The sequence below is a fragment of the Poecile atricapillus genome, chromosome 1, assembly GCF_030490865.1.
Source record: "Poecile atricapillus isolate bPoeAtr1 chromosome 1, bPoeAtr1.hap1, whole genome shotgun sequence".
NCBI classification, from domain to species: Eukaryota; Metazoa; Chordata; class Aves; order Passeriformes; family Paridae; genus Poecile; species Poecile atricapillus.
The window spans coordinates 176,366,298-176,382,534 of record NC_081249.1 but is presented as its reverse complement, the minus strand read 5'-3'; the positions used below and the strand labels follow the sequence as shown (position 1 = coordinate 176,382,534).

Sequence of the window (16,237 nt, the reverse complement as noted above, 5' to 3'; positions counted from 1 at the left end):
GAGGAGGAAACGGGCAGCCTGTGGCTGCAAATCACAGCAATTTCAGTGCCTGCTCACAAGCCTGGAAAGACAAATGGATCATTAAAAATAAAATAACACCTGAAATTTTAAACATCCCTTTTGATAGTAGGTAACTGGTATTTAGTGCTGCAACATTCTCTTGAGGGACAGGGGTTCAAGTGCATCACAGCTGAATGAAACCAAACTTGGGCTCATTCTCAGAGGAATCAGAGTATGCGCCAAATAAAATGATTTTTGCTCTTTTGTTGGTCACATTGGTGTAGTGATTGTGTGAGCACAGAGAATGGCAGCACAGCACACAAAGGCAGTTAAACAAATGGAATAAAAACATGTCTTCAGCTTGGTTTGGAGGAGTGAGAGAGACCAAACCAAGGATGGTTTAGGAAATATGAATCGTTTGGGAAAAGGAAAGGTTTATCTGTTGATCAAACCTGTTTCTGATCTCAGGAGTGAGTCTCCTGAAGTCAAACTGACAGTCAGTCGCTTGTCTTATCAACATGTCCTTTGAGCATAAACTTGTTTCTGACTATAACCATGAAGTTTTTAAACGAGCATCTTGGGGCATCACCCCATCCAAAGAAAACACACAGTTCCTAACAGTCCACAAGCCAATCGCAAATACATCTTGCTGCTGAGCCAGGCACATTTCATTGGGAGTAACTGTCATTTATCCCCAGGTAAGAGCTGCCTCTTGGCCAAAATGTGGCACTGGGTGACTTGATTGTAGCTGCTCTCGAGTGGCAAAGCTGGATCTACCTGGTGGCCTTGTGCCAGCTCCCAGCAAGGCACCAGGGCTGATCTGTGTGCAGCCATTACAGGATAAATGCAAAATGTCCTTCCTGCACTCACCCCCCCCTCAGAAAAACATATATCTCTTTTATAGCAGCCTGCCTTGTCCCAAAAGGCTGCAGAATCTCTCACCAGCAGGTTTGGATTGCTTTTCTTTCTTGTTTATCAGGCAAGAAAAATTAGGCACGCTTACAAAAGCTGCCAATTAGAAGACAGAGTTGCAGACTCCTGAGTTTTATAGTGTTTGGGAGATTTCCTCCCCCCAGCTCTGTGTGCAATGGATTTGGAGCTGTTCTCTGTAGCTGCCTGAATGCTGAATTTCTGAATACTGTGGTCAATACTGTATTGAATAACGATAGCTATGATCTAATGACAGCTCTGTGTGCGTCTAGGACTTAAGTTTAGTAGATTGTTTTCAGGCAGATAACAGCAAAAATTGAATGAATGGGTCAAATCTGTTATAAACTACACTCAAACAGGGAAATATGAGAGATGAAAATAAATCTACTGGAGAAAATTAAGAGATTGAGCTTGTACCAGGACTGACCCTATTTTCAGAGCCTGCAAAGGTCCCAGAGAACCCAATACCAGCAAATCCCAGTGAACAGATGGGAGTACCACAGAAGGTATCCCTCTTTCTTTAGAAGTGTGTGAACACATGGCTTAAGGGAGGGTGCACTGGATTGGTTTTCATCTCTGGCTAGTGCTTAATATCCTTCATCTCACCAGTAGAAATTGCCTGGTGATACTGGCTGGTGCCTTGAACTGTGATAATCTGGGATTTTTCCCTTTTTTATTCAAAAATAAGGATGTCAAATCATAATAATGGTTTGTGCATTATTATGATTTGATTGAACTGTAATAGTGATTTATGGGTTGTTTTACCTATGCTGTTGATAAGCCACTGAGTGTCCACTGGGCCCAAAGGCCTGAAGGTGAAAGGTTCCTGTGTCCTATTCCCAACTCCAAGCCCACCAGGACACACCTGGGAGTGTTCAAGTCCAAGCTGAACGGGATTTTGAGCAACCTGGTCTAGTGGAAGGTGTCCCTGGCCATGGCAGGGGGTTGGAACTGGGAAATCTTTAAGGTCACTTCCAAAGCTAAGTATTCTATGATTCTAGGGTTCTGTGAAAAGGCTCTGCAAGTTTTAAAAACATATAAGGAAGAGCACTGCAAATAAATTCTTGGACCAAGTAGGAAGGAAATGAAAGGTGAGCAGAAAGCTGGTGCAGATGAGCCTGCACTAGGAGGATATCAGAAAAGCATTTGCTTCTAGACAGTCAGAGATATTGATCTGCAGTCACACAGCAGCACAGGCTGGACAGGAAGCATCATCAGAAATTGGCTGAGGGAAAAGGAGAAACATGTCAATAAAATCAAGCCGTGTGTCAAAGGGAGGAGGAGGAAGGAGGAGGCCAGCAGGGCAGCCTGTGCTGGAGCCATGGGTGTTTACCTCATGCTGTGTATCAGTGACCTTGAGGGTGATGCCATTATCTAATGATGCCAAATTGTAGGAGGCACAGAACAAATTAATTACAAATGAGAGATTAGGCTTACGGTCTGATAAGCAGCTCACGGAGTTCAATGGAGAGAAGTTTTAATGAGATTAAGTGACAAAGCCATCACTTAGAAGGAAGCATTAAACAGACTACAGACAAGGAGAAAGAACTGGGGGCGAAGGCAGAGAACTATTAAAACCATCTGTGTTATTAAAAGAGGAGTAAACAAGGCCTGTGCCTCTCAGGGAGAAATGGGGATGATAGTAAGGCGTGCTGGCACCGCCGGTGGGAACTGTTCCCGTGAACGTATTGTATGAAGCATCTGAGTCAGACTCGGGGATATTGATGGGAAACCCAGCACAAACTTGGGATTAACACCAGCAGCAAAGCACTCTCTGGCTTGGTATGAATAACTGCAAGCAAGAGCCTGGAGAGGAGGTCCAGGAGATCTGGATGAGTGGGATATGGCAAAGGGTTGGAGACGGCTTGATGGAGAAGAGTTTTGCTTTAGCCCAAGAGAAAAAAAAAAGAGAAGGACAGTGGATGGTAGCAATCAAGGAAAGGAACTGACCAGCTTAAATAATAATAGCTACAGCTAATGATGAATAATTCAAGCAGAGCACTTGGTCCTCAGGCCCTTGCGTAGTTCCGTTCCTCTAATGCACGGCAGGAGCATCATTTATAGTATGTGGCAGGAGGAATCTTGTGATCACAGGGACTGGCTCTGCTTCACCTCCTACCAAACCCACTGCATCCTTCTCCATGAGCTATATTTAAAGCTGAGTTCAAATCAAATGGGAATGGGAGCACCTTCAAATCAGACTGATCAGAGAGCTGGGGTGTGGGGATTGGAAATAATGTCTTGTGTTTATGTTACCTGCAGGCAATGGGCCAAAACAGTTCCTGGAAAGGAGGAGAGACGCATCTCTTCATTCAGCATCAGTGGGCAGACTTCTGTATGGCTGTGTTAGGCACATTTCCTCATCCTTCCTCTCTGAGATGGGACAGATGCTCTTGGGGCACATGGGGCTGACTGGCACTGTCAGGCATGCAGGGACTCACTAACACATGAGTTTGCCAGTTCTCACCTCTCAACTGCCTCTAAGTAGGGAAAAGGTTTGAGAAAAAAGCAGAGCAGACCCCTTGTTTTTCTCCCCTCTCCTTCACCTTTCCACCCACCACTTCACCCAAAGGGTAACACCATTGTGAGGGGCTGGAAAAAAGGAGCAGGCACCAGGCAAAGCAGGGCTGACCCTCAGACAACACAAAAAGGTGGCAATTCCTGCATTAAATAATCCTCCTCACACTGAAATTCATCCTGCAAGCTCTCCAAGGAAAGAGCCTTACTGCTTGCTCTTATCTTGGCTAACAAAAGATCCTGATCTTTACTGGGTCTCTAGGCACTACATCTAAAATAAGATCTAAAACCAATAATCAGCCCAGAGCTTTCTTTTTCCTGAGAAATCAGGGAGCAATTTGTGCATGTTAAGAAACACATCCAGCACTGCGGCCTTTCAAAGTCATCTGCTATTCCCTTGACTTCCCTTGCAATGCAGATTATCCAAATGCAGATCCCTGGGTGCTCTCTGATACACAATCCCAGTAAATATTTACATCCTCTCTCTTCCTATTTTGGGTCGAAAAATGCTAAAAGGATGCATAGGGGATGCCTCAACATTTTACATTATGGTCAGCAAAAGTGGGGATGACAGCTGAAAGTGTGTTGCAATCTCACCTTTGTGGAAAGATCCAAACTCCTACATTTAATCCTGATTTATAAAAACTGCAGGTAGAGGGTTATACATTCAGGTATGATGTGGGTCTATGCCTGACTCAAATCCACAAATAGAGTCTGCAGCTCTGAACTCCAGCCTTGCCCACAGGGCAAAAGCAAAGCTCTCATCTGAATAAATCCTGAAAATCTCATCTGCCAGCATCTCCAACCAGTACAACAACAACAGGAGCTGAAGCCAAGTGCTCTGAATATTTCCTTTCACAATACCCAGGAGAGCACAGCTATATGTAACAGAGATATTTACACAGTGTTTGAGGCAACGTTTCTACTCTTAGCAGACACAGAGGTGCCAGGAAATGATTCTACTCCCCAAGCAGGATTCAAACCACAGCACAGGCAGGCCTGTGAGGCCATGATTATCACACTGACCTTTTTAAACTCTCCTTCCATGTAGCATCAAGCATGAGCTAAGTGACCACTGCTCATCCAGACTCTCCTCTTAGCTGCTGCTGTGGCTTGTAGTGCAGAGAGCACTGCAAAGGCACTGCTCCTGCTCAGACTGTCCCCAAGAAGTGCCAGATCCCAGCTGTGCTAAGGAACAGGCTTCAGTTCCCTCCCTTCTGTAACTTTTATTAAATTCTTTTTCGTTTCTTTTTTCTCTTTCTGATTCTGCTGCACTTCTGTACTTTTTCCAGGTCCCACCTCAGCTTCTCCTTCTCCCTGGCCACTTGGTCAAACCTCTCCATCAAGTGCCTGATCTCTGTTGCTGGGCTGAAGGAGGGGGAGAAGAAGGGGGAAAAGGAAGAGGAAAAGGAGGAGGAAAAGGTCATACCCAGCGTCTAGTTCAGATCACAAACCCTCCAAAACTGATAAGTAACCCCAGAGACACAGGGAACATCCTCTCAGCCACATCACTACACAGTAAAACTCATTTTCCAGAGGTTCCCCCACAGCTTGCCGGCAATGTTACCCCAATTTCTGGGGTATCAGAAACAAGGGCACACACTCTGACTCCAGCATCTTCCTTCACATGTAGTGGTGTAATGCAGAGCAGTGTGATGAGCCATTGCTGCTCTCTTTCTGTGGGATTTGAAGTGAAGAGAGGGAATAGCTGCAGACAGCTGCCCAGATTGGTCAGGGAAAGAGCCTCTCACCTGGAGAAGAAGCACTGAGGGAAGGCACTGATAGAACTGAACAAGGGGTGCAGGAACAGAAGGAAGCAAGACTCCTTGAAAAGGGATAAGAGATGGCATGTTCCCCAGACAGGTGTGCCTGACAAAGCTGAATTTCAGTCTGTGTGGCTCTGCATGCTCCATGAGTTGCCCCATCAGTGCCTCTGACCCTAAGCAGTGCCCTGTTGGCCATTTCCAGCTCTTTGCAATGCCTCCCCTCAAAGGGAAGATCTCACATCCCAGACTGAGCTAATCTGGGCCCACAAACATCACTAAAGCCAGTGCTGTTTGCACAGCCAAAACATCCACTCTCTCCTTTAGAAGAGGCCTGCACCTGACAGCCACTGGCCCTTCAAGGTGGGATCACTGCCCCCATTCCCTGGGAGCTCTGTGACACCAGGACTTTTGGCTAACACACCCTTTAACATTTTTCCTCCAGCACCCTCATTTATTTCCTTTTGCAATGTCAGTTTTCCCAGCCAGCTCAATGAATAATTCAGCAACATCAAACACGTGCCAAAGCTGTTTCAGTTCTTAGTAGGATCAGTTCTTTGGTCGTTTTCTCCATTTAAACTTCATTCCAACATAATCTCCCCTTCATTGCTGCTGGAGGAGCAAGATCTACAAGTAAAAAGCACACTTCCATAGTTATATGGAAATATAACAATATATATGGAAATTCCCTCTTTGATAGGCATGGTGTGCTGCTAATCATTCTGCTGGATGCCTTACTGCTCCTGCTCACTTCTTCTGTTAATGACAGAAAAAACAGCTATATTTTTTTAGAGACATCTATTGGATATAAGGTTCAATAACCATGCAATAAGGATAATATCACAAACCAGAATTCGGAAAAAAACTGAGGTAATTTCCCAGTTTTGTTGTGTGTTCCTGGTGTTACTGCAGTGAAAGCAATTCATCACACCCAACAAATCAATTACTCACACAATAAATTAGCCAATATCAGTCCTTTTCCAGCAGCTTTTCTAGACAAAAGGGGTTGTGCACGTGTAGCGAAGTCAGTGTGAGACATCCAGCTGCAATAATTGTGACCATGAGGGTTAAGGTGAGTGCTCATTTCTAAAGGCACAATTGCTACTACTGCTTTTATTAAATCCCACTCATTTTATCACTCCCTGGCTGGAGCAATCAGCCTTTCACTTTCAGCCAAGGGTGAAATGTGGCTCTGTTTTTGCAGCAGCAAAGCTCCAGTGCAGGAATCCCAGACAGACAGGGCAAACAGCCTGTTCTCCCTCTTTGGGAAGTAACTTCCAATTCCTTGGCACATCTTTTGCACTTAACCCAAGTAAGCACAGCTGTTTGTGTTTCAGTGTTTCAATGCTTCATTAGCTGATGAAGTAACCTTCAGAAATCCTGGCTATTAATCTCTGCTGGCTTTTCTTCAGGCTTCCCTGCTTTGTTCATTGCTCAGATACAGACCTTGTTTTGTGGATGCTATCAGAATTTCATGAGGATGAATGCAAGGACCCCCTCACACACTGCTCTGTAAGGAACTGTCTCTGTTCCTAAAAGAGAGCAGAAAAACCTGTCTGTACAATGCCTGCTTCTGCCAACAGCACACACTGACTGAGCAGAGATCCTGGGCTGCCTTTATGGGAGTTTCTCAGAAAACAATCTGGGATTGTCAGAGGTTGGATTTTGATCTTACACCACTGTGGATCCCAAATAGCACCAAGCAAGGCACAGAGCTTGTACCAGCCAGGCCATGTTGGTACAAAACCTTGGAAATCTGAATCAATTTTATCCCTTGAATTTTGCAGTCTCATTGCACCTTCTATTCAAAAGATAAGAAGCTATTAAAAAAAATTACATTTTTCTCATTTGTATGAAATGTGTTGCTCTCATCCCAGATGGATGATGTAGCAACATCAAAAGCTGTTTCCCTGACAAATTATTTTTTAGGACCCAGTTTGAAGGAGGACAGTCTTTACTGAGATTCCTACACTACCTGGCAGTCTGGATGATCTAATGACAAATCCTTAAGACAAGCTCAATTTGCTACCTTGGAAGCCTTATATCTCCCTTTCTAAGACATGGCTTTTTTGCAAAGGTAATACTGATTATCTGTGTCCTTTTAGTGCCTCTCAAGTTACCCCAGCTCAGAGGACTCCTGAGGTCACCTCTCGCTGTAGCTTGCACTCTCATGAACTGAGTTGTGAATTATTTTGATATGAACTGGGAGAAATCTGGTACATCTTTTCCAGTGATGCTCAGGTGTTGCAGGAGAGTATTGGAGGTTTAATTCCATATAAAATCTCATGGCACCAGCTGGGAAAGGTTTTCTCTGAGCAAGTGATATCAAAGGGCTTTCAGTGCATAGACTCAAACAGAGAGTCAAGTAGAAGCTGCAAGGAAGATAAACCCCAAAACCAGAGGTTCTGGCACCAAAGCAACCCACCTGGGAAGGGATTTCCCCCCCCCAAAAATTCACTTCTATGTAAGGTAGCTGCAAATCCTTCATGGTTTGTTTCTTCTGAGCCCTGAACATGCAGGAAACAGTCGCTCAGCCATCTTGAGTGGAGAAACACCTATTTCAGAAGGGCAAGGAGCTTTGTATCCCAAATTTTCAGAAATAAGGCTCAGCTGGACCCTCCCAGACCCAGAGCACTTGTGAAATTTGTCATCACCACCCAAAAGACAAACCTTCACCTTCATTTCTACAGCTGATTTAAGCAACCCTGACATCCCCATATATCCCCACCACAAGCATGCTTGCATCTGGCAGACCTGTGGTGGGGACAGGAGATTACTGGCAACAAAACCAACCCATCTTCCATGTGCATTAGGGTTTTTTCCACACTTGTTTGTATTCTTCACACACAAATGAAACATAGCAGAGCCAGAACACCAGAATGACCTCTCACCACCACAGTTCCCATCAAACCACAAAGCTGCTCTCAGAGCCAGAGGGGAAAGAGGGTATTTGTGATCTCTCTCTGGAAAAAAAATAGCAGACTAAATTGCCCAGGTTGTGTAAAGGTCAAGAGAGTTAGAAAAAAAATATACTGCAGAGGAATAAAACAAAGGAATGTGGTAACTGAGGTAAGATTAAGAGCTAGTGACAAGATCATGAGACACTTCCTTCAGGGGGGAATTCAAGCCCTTGGATTGAATTTTGGATCATTGCATGCCCCTTAATTTCTATATTGTTCTGAACTGACATGAACTCAACAGCTCCCCAAGGAGAACAAAAAAATAAATCCCCTTTTCAGTCAATATAGCTATTATGTCCCAATCAGCAGTACACCCTCAGAAGCTAAGGAAAAACACCAGGAAAATCAATACCCACCTCCAGGTTTTATTCCCAATGGAAATCTATCACATGCCCACCCTTCACTACAGTCAAATAAATTAATTTTAACTTCATGGTATCTACCAGACACAAATAGCAATACTCAGGGAAGTCATTTTTCAGCTGAACATCTGAGGAATTAGAGCCAACAGGTTCAGAAATTTGTATTCCACCTCTCATTGAGGCCTAGAAGTAAATTTTGTATCACTGGAGCTTAATCTTAAATTTAAATCTGACCTGAAATGAGTCCAAACTCTTCAAATTAATTAATCAATGAAACTGATGAAAAAGCATAATTCCCAGCTCACAGAGCACTGCAGAGGTTAAGAAGCAGCATTTCTAGATCAGAAAACAAAACATTCTAGGAATTCCCTGCAAAACACTAAATTATGAGAAAACTGCATTCATGAGAAAAATATTCTGTGTTAGCAAAATAAATATATTTTGATTTTTCCTTCACCTAATCTGTATTCCATTTTATAAACTTCCCTAAGCACCTTCTGAGCTAAAACATTGACTTGGTATGGATGCTTCATCCCTGGAAGTGTTCAAGGCCAGCTGGTCTAGCGGAAGGTGTTCCTGTCATGGCAGGGGGGTGGAACAAGGTGATCTTCAAGATCCCTTCCAACACAAACCACTCTGATTCTGTGAAAGATCTTTTAATGTGATTTACAGAAAAACCTTACAAGTTGTATAATTTTCACCCCTTCATTATTTATGACTTAGGGTTTGGGTTTTTTCCTGTTTCTGTGTGCCCAGAGTAAACATCACCTCTCACTATATATTGTGTCAGCCATAGAAAAGCTATCATTGCTATCTCATAGGTGCTAGATGATTCTCTGTCCATGACATCTCTCAAATCTGCTGGAATATGCAGGCAAAACATCCATCCATCCATCCAGGCATCTGCAAAATCTGGCCACTGAGATTGCCAGTGTCACAGCCTTGTCTGAAAGCTGAGCCCCTGATCCCTGACATGAAGAGACACCAAAAGGGACTCTGTGTAAAGATTTTGGCTTTTAAAATCTGTTTAAACTATGAGTGATTCTGCACTAGAGGTATACCTGAATTAACAGAAAAATTACTCATGAAAGGAGCAGTTGTCTCCTTGCAGCCTTTCCCAGGAGCAGAACTGAGCCAGCTTTGGGTGCTCAGCTTGGTGTGGCATGGACACAGACATGGATATGGATATAGCAAGCTATGGACTCACAGAGACAAGTGTTTGCACATTAAAACATCTTTTCTCTCCATTCCTCTTGTTAGCAGGTTCTTGTTTGTCTACAGATACCTGCCAACTCTCTGTGCTTGGCCTGGACTTTGCTGTGCATGGCCCTGACACTTGAACATTTGACACAACCATCAGGTCTCTGTGTACAGTTAAACAAGTAGCTTTCTGGGTTTTTTTTGTTTGTTTTTCTACTGGTCACTATGTAACCCTGATCTGGCAGGAAGATTTTATAAACACCATTGTGTTTCATATCTGTCAGAAAGGTACACTTCTGTCTGAGAGCTGGGACTGATGACAGCTCTTCAGAGGCTGTCCCTTGCTCTGAAAAGGGAGATATATAAAAGCGGAAGGATAAAGCCTATAATTTTTTATAGCTCAGTACTTAACACTCACAGGCAGTGGAGTAGACAGCAGTCCCAGGAGAAGACATGTGATCCTCCCACGTTAGAGCTGTACCAATTTTTAAAAGCCCCTCTGAGCATCCAGTCACTGTGTTTAAGATGCTTTGACACACATGCATTAAAAGTTTGACCTTACCAAACAGATGGGGAGTAATTTTCAGCAACAGAGACAAAAATCAGGGAAGGAAAGAGATGCTAGAGGTGAAGCAGGCCAAATACTCAGTCTATGGATAGCACAGGTTGTGGAATGAAGGGGTGAGATTTACTGAGACATTTCTGAAGGTTATATAAAGGTCATGCTCTGGTGTATGTACATGGTGCTCACTGTGAGAGGGATTATTGCAGTAATCACCACTGATCCCAGCCACTGCCCAAGCAAACTGTTATCCAGGGAGAAAATCCCCTGTTCTTTGCTTTGTTCTGATCCTTTCCAGGGTGCAGGTATCTCCTGTAAGTGACCACTCCTCACTTAGGAGACTCTGCTATGCTCCTGTCAAACCAGGACTCCAGGAAGAACTCCCAAGTCAGCATGTGAGTATTTTTCAGCTCTCTGTGTCCCCTCTGCAGAGGGGACAGGTCACACTGCAACCACTCCTGAGGCCAGAAGGAGCCAAATTCAGTCCTTGCTCCCTGAAAAGGAGTGAAGGACAAATCCTGTACAGCACAGACCCTTTGGCATTCACGCTGCTCATTTCCACCACCATGGCCTGCACATGTCCAGCTTTGCCAGCTCAGCTCTGGCTGAGTTGTCACAGCTTGATGGGTGACAATCTGTCAGGTGGCAGCTGAACTGCATGAAATGGCCAGAAGTGGGGAGGTGAGGCAGAAATGTGTACCTGTGAAGTTCTCTCTCCTCCTCCATGGGCAGAGGAAGAGTCAGTGCTGGTATGGGGAAACTTCTTCAGTCATGGTGGCTGGAGGTGATGTCTGGGCCCCAATGGCAGGAAAGAACAGAGGCAGCAAGACAGTTCAGGAAGCTCAAAAACATAACCACAAAGGTAAAAAAATGAAGAAACCAGAACTGCTTAGCCTAAAGTAAAGAAGGATGGAAGAGTGTTAACAGTTTTTGAGAGACACCTGGGAGTGGAGGATCTGCCAACAGAGGCCTTTCAAATGAGTCACAAGCATCTGTCAAGAGTGTTCTACCAGGAATCGTGGCTGTGGGCCAGGAGATGGGCTTTTGGGACCTCATGGAGCTCCTGCCAGCCTGCTCTGTCTGAGCTGCATTGGGTGGCATCTCTCCTTTACCCCGCTCTGCCCGCAGGCAGCGGCACCAAGGTGTCAGCACGGGACTGACCCAGACTTGCAGGCTCCAACTCTCAGCTCCCCAAAACCTCTGCCTTGGCTGAGAGGATGGACAGAGGTGGCAGAGGAGGTCAGAGATGATGAAGATGGCAGAGGAGGCCTCAAGCCACCTGACCAAATTGCTTTGAGAGCAAAGGGTTGGACCAGCGGCCTCCACAGGCCCCTTCCCACCGGAATCGTTCTGTGTGGGAGGAAAGTCCACAGAGGCTCACCAAGCTACTCCAAGATTTCATGGCAAGACCAGGACTAGGTTCACAGGTTTATTTCTCTGGACAGGTTGTCATCCCACTCCTCCTCCAGCATCACAAGGTGCAGACACTCCACCCCCAGGCAGAACTTCCCTCTCCCCTACACCTTTTCCAAGCAGGGGCTTTCCAAAGGATGCAAAGCTGCTGGAGCCCCATAAAAAGCAAACTGAAGCACAGAAAACAGATGGGCCAGAGTGTGGAGGCACTTTCAGCAGATGGCACTAAAATATTAAACTAACATTACCGTATGCTTAAGCCTTGGCCTGGCTTGCTGCTGACTGCAGAGCCAGCCTGGTGAGAGCATGCAGATGAGAAACAAGCCTCAGATTGCTAAAGCACCCAACCAAACATCCCCTTCCCATGGAAAAATGCCTCTCTAGCAGCTCCTCCAACAGCAGGGATGTGCTAACTCAATGCAGACAATGTTTAGCTGAACAAAAAACATTCCAAACAAATTCAGGTCTTTCCCAGATCTCTGCTGGAAAATCATTTCCTTGAGAAACTCTGTATAATCAGCTTTTCTGTGACACCAAATGGAGGAAAAGCCCACACTGCTTAGTGTTTGTCCACTGTGGGATAGCCCTGGACACCATGGGACAGTACAAGAGGCACCAGGAAGGAGGGAAAACACCTTCTTCAATCCAGGGCATTTGACACTGTCACCCCAGAAGTGATTCTGACTGCAGCTTGTGACACTACCTAAGAGACACCAGGATACCACGCAGAGATGGGTGGTCCTGACCCTTGGTGTCCCTCATGGGTGCTTAGAGGCACAGCAGCCACCAAGGGTGTGTGGCAAAGACCTATATTTGCAGGGGACTGACTGGAGTAGTGCTGTGAAAGTTTTTCATAAGGCATCAAAATCAAGATGCTTCATGGCAGGTTGGCACAGGACTATGCTGCAGAATAGTGTACTTGAAACTATTAATTTTATTTGACTGTGTGTCCAGCAGGATCCTGCCTGGAGCCTGGGTCCTGCCCATTGTGTCATCTAACCTGTGAGTGACAGCCCACAGCCCCAGGCCTGGGCTTTTCTTAAGTGAAATTCTGCCATAAAGCAAAAAGAAAATTGAAATAACCATTACTATAAATGTCCACATCTCTTTTCCATCCCGAGGTCAGGCATCTGATCTGAAAGGTGACAGGCTGCTGCATATTTCATTAAATGGATCAAGAAGAAGGAATCTTTTAATACTGTCACTGAAGGAGGGGCTGGGGAGAGACATGATCCTCCAGCATAAGGGAGATCTCCTCCCAGGACCAGGTCCTCAGGCTGTGGGACACCAGCACAAGGTAAGCCAGGCCATCCTGGCAGAGAGTGGCCAAAAGGCACCACAAGACAAGACAGGAAAGGACTCGGCCAAAGAACTCCTTCTCAGCTTGCATTGATCCAGGCTTCTTTTGGGCTTCTTGTAAAATGCCCTGGGCCAAAGGATTCATGTTTCCAGAACAGCAGGTCTTTTCTGAAATTCCCTGTATGCCCAAGCCATGTGCAAGTCCAGCACATAACAATTAAAAAAAAAAGAATAAAAAGGAAGAAGAAACTGAGCTGGCAGCCCAGTTTCTGCAGCGCCACAGTCAGATATGCTCCAAGCCCTGTTGTGTAAGGGCTGTGCCCACCCCTGGGAGGAGATGCCAGGAGTGATGTGAGGGCAGCGACAGGCAAACAGCAGCTGCTTGGCTGCAGCTCTGCCCTCCCCTCGGTGCTCTGCAGGAGGAGTTGGCAGCACCAACACAGGGAGCAACTGCACAACTCTGGCCAAAGCCCGAGGGGTGCATCAAGCAAAGCCATCATCCAGACCATGCAGGGAGAGGCTGCTTGGTGATCAACAGCGTGGGAAGGGCTCCACTCCATCAAATCCTGACAGCTCCAGTAAAATGGAGGTGGGAAGTCACTGCCCATTTTTGCTATTGCCACTGGATGGCAATAGATGTTAAGCAGACATCACTGTGCAAACCACGCATGCAACTGCTGTGCTCCACCTTGTTATTCAGGGGGATGGCTGTGGTGTCTGCACGCCCAGCAGACACACCAGAGCCCACAGGCTGGCAACAACACAACCAGAAAGGCTGTTCCTGGGGTCAGGTTGAATGCTGGGCTTTTCCTTTGCACAGCCTTTCAATGCCTTTCCTGCACCTAAAATCAATTTTTGTCTCGCCAGCTCAGAGCAAGCTCTTCTGATGAGCAATGTAAAATACATCAATGCCATGGATAGGGGTGAAAAAAGACCTGCTGGGATTGCAGTACCACACTGTGAAATAGTTAAGGTTTACATTGAAACTGATGGGGGACTGGTTTTAAATTACATACACCTGGCTATGAGCTGGCCAAGGCCCACAGAAAGATCTACAGCAGGGTGTCAAAAACACAGGCAGGTGTGCTGAACAGCTTCATTTTATCTTGTGGAATAAGCAAGTAATAAGAAACAATCAAGGTTTTTCTGATTTCTGTATTTAACAAATAGTTGCATCTTGTTAGTACTCTCTTAATGATACATAACTATGACTAAGATAATTCTTCTAATTAGTAAATGATGACTGTTCCTGCTTTGGGTGACATCACTCTGCTGCACCTCTGTTGTGTGTCACTGCCACTTCTCCCCCTGTTTTTGTCACTTTGGCTGAGTGTGGCCCGTGCCAAATGCCTGCCAGGTGCCTCTGAGTTGGCACAATGTACAAATGTGATGCTGCGATGTCAAGCTCTGCCAAGACCTCAGGCTGGTGCCATGAAAGCAGTGCCTGAGAAAGTCATGCTCTGCCACATCATTTCCCTGCCAGACAATGTGTCTTGGACCCATGGGAATGCTCTGGTTCCACCAAGCCGGTTAACACATCCCTCAGCTCACCTCTGAGAATTGATAAAGTGCTGGCTTTCATGTGGATTTCCTGTGGGTTTCATGTGGATTCTCCCGGTGAGGGACCAGCTATCCCTTCCCAGGAGAGAAGGAGAGCCCCATATACCACATTTAACATAACAATTTAAATATTTCCCAAATATAGCAACACACCCATGACTAGAAGGCATTGTAAACTGAATCCTGCCATCATCCAGGCTTTCTTATCTTGAACCCACCTCCACATATCTAGAAATAAGCTTTAAAAAAAGGTACACAAGTTTTACCAACAGTACTCTCAAGAGGCTCTATGTTTTTGTTTTCCTTGCCTTAGGCACCAGGGTGTCTTGAGAGCAAAAAAGCACATACTGAATTAGTCCTCTTTGCACCACCAAGCAATAATTAGCTGTCTTGTGAGGAAAAGTTCCTGCCTCTGCTGTCCTAGGGAAATAAAGAAAGGAAACAGGGGTACAGGGGCAAAGTCTCCTCACGTACACAGGGATTTTCTCTGACCACCATATGAGAACAGGAATGTGAGCATCACTTTAGGCAATGACAGAAATAAAGGAAGTCATGAAACTTAGGCCAAAAAAATCTGAATATGATTGAGGGGTACTAAAAATTGTAACAGATCCTGAAACCTCAAAACAGAGGGACAGAACACTAGCTGTCCACATGACAGTCCCCAACTATTTTCCAAATTCCAAGACCAAATTGTTATTGTTCTGTCCAGAACACACACACACACACTGGGATTGCAGAGACCCAGTGCTAAACTGAAGGAGCAGTGTTTAATGTTAATTTAATCAGACCTACAACTTGTAGGATTTGTGGCAGAGGCTTGTCTAGTCCTGAAAAATGGGAATTGGGTAAGAGGGAAAGAGATGGTTTGAGCTCAGACTGTTTGTGAGGGAGATGAGATTCACAGCATGGCATTGGGAGCTCTGAGAGTCTGCCAGGAAAACACACTTACAAGCAATAATCATGTTTCTTATTCAGACTATTAATGTCATTAGTGCATTACCACCCAGAATCAGTATTAACATATTTTGTTTGTGCTGCAGATCTCAGCACAAGTTCAGGCTGTTTCCTGGCCAGAAACACTTGGATTCACAGCACACAGGAAATGGGTTTTAAGTGTGCCACTCACACATACCTGCCTCATCTCTGGGCCATCATGTGGGACATGCCTGCACAAATATGGACAGAGAAAAATGCTCTTTAAGTAGGGTGAGGGGGATTCTTACCCTCCTCCAATCTCTATCCAGCTGTTTGCAGGGAAGCAGCAGTTCTTTGAGCTCCAAAAACACATCTGACAAGAGATGTGGGCACTTCCAGCCCAGGCAGGGGGATGGCAGAGGGGCAGCAGGGCAGGTGTGGGGCAGTGCCAGAGTCCCTCCCTCCCACACCAGCCTACAAAGCCAGGGCACACAAAATGCTACTTAAAGCTGGCATCTTGTAAAGAATAACTTTTTTGTGTGTGGTTTGTGACCCAAGCCCCCTAGAGGCTATAGGGACCCCAGCAGTGCAGTGACCACATGACCTTGATCCTCAGGGTTCAGCTCAGACTAAAACCTGGAGTTGTCTCCAAAAGTTTGGTGGGTCCTGTTAGACCACAGTGCCTGGCACAGCCAGCCTGGACACAGCTGGTCCTGCACTGCCTTGAAGGAATCCTGTGGGGAGACAAGCTCA

General features: G+C 45.5%; 1 protein-coding gene across 2 annotated transcripts in view; it reads right to left on the bottom strand.

Annotated features, from left to right (window-relative positions):
* RTN1 (reticulon 1) overlaps nt 1-16,237 on the bottom strand; it is a 115,362-nt gene that overhangs the window by 27,863 nt on the left and 71,262 nt on the right. The gene's annotated exons all lie outside the window — the stretch shown is intronic.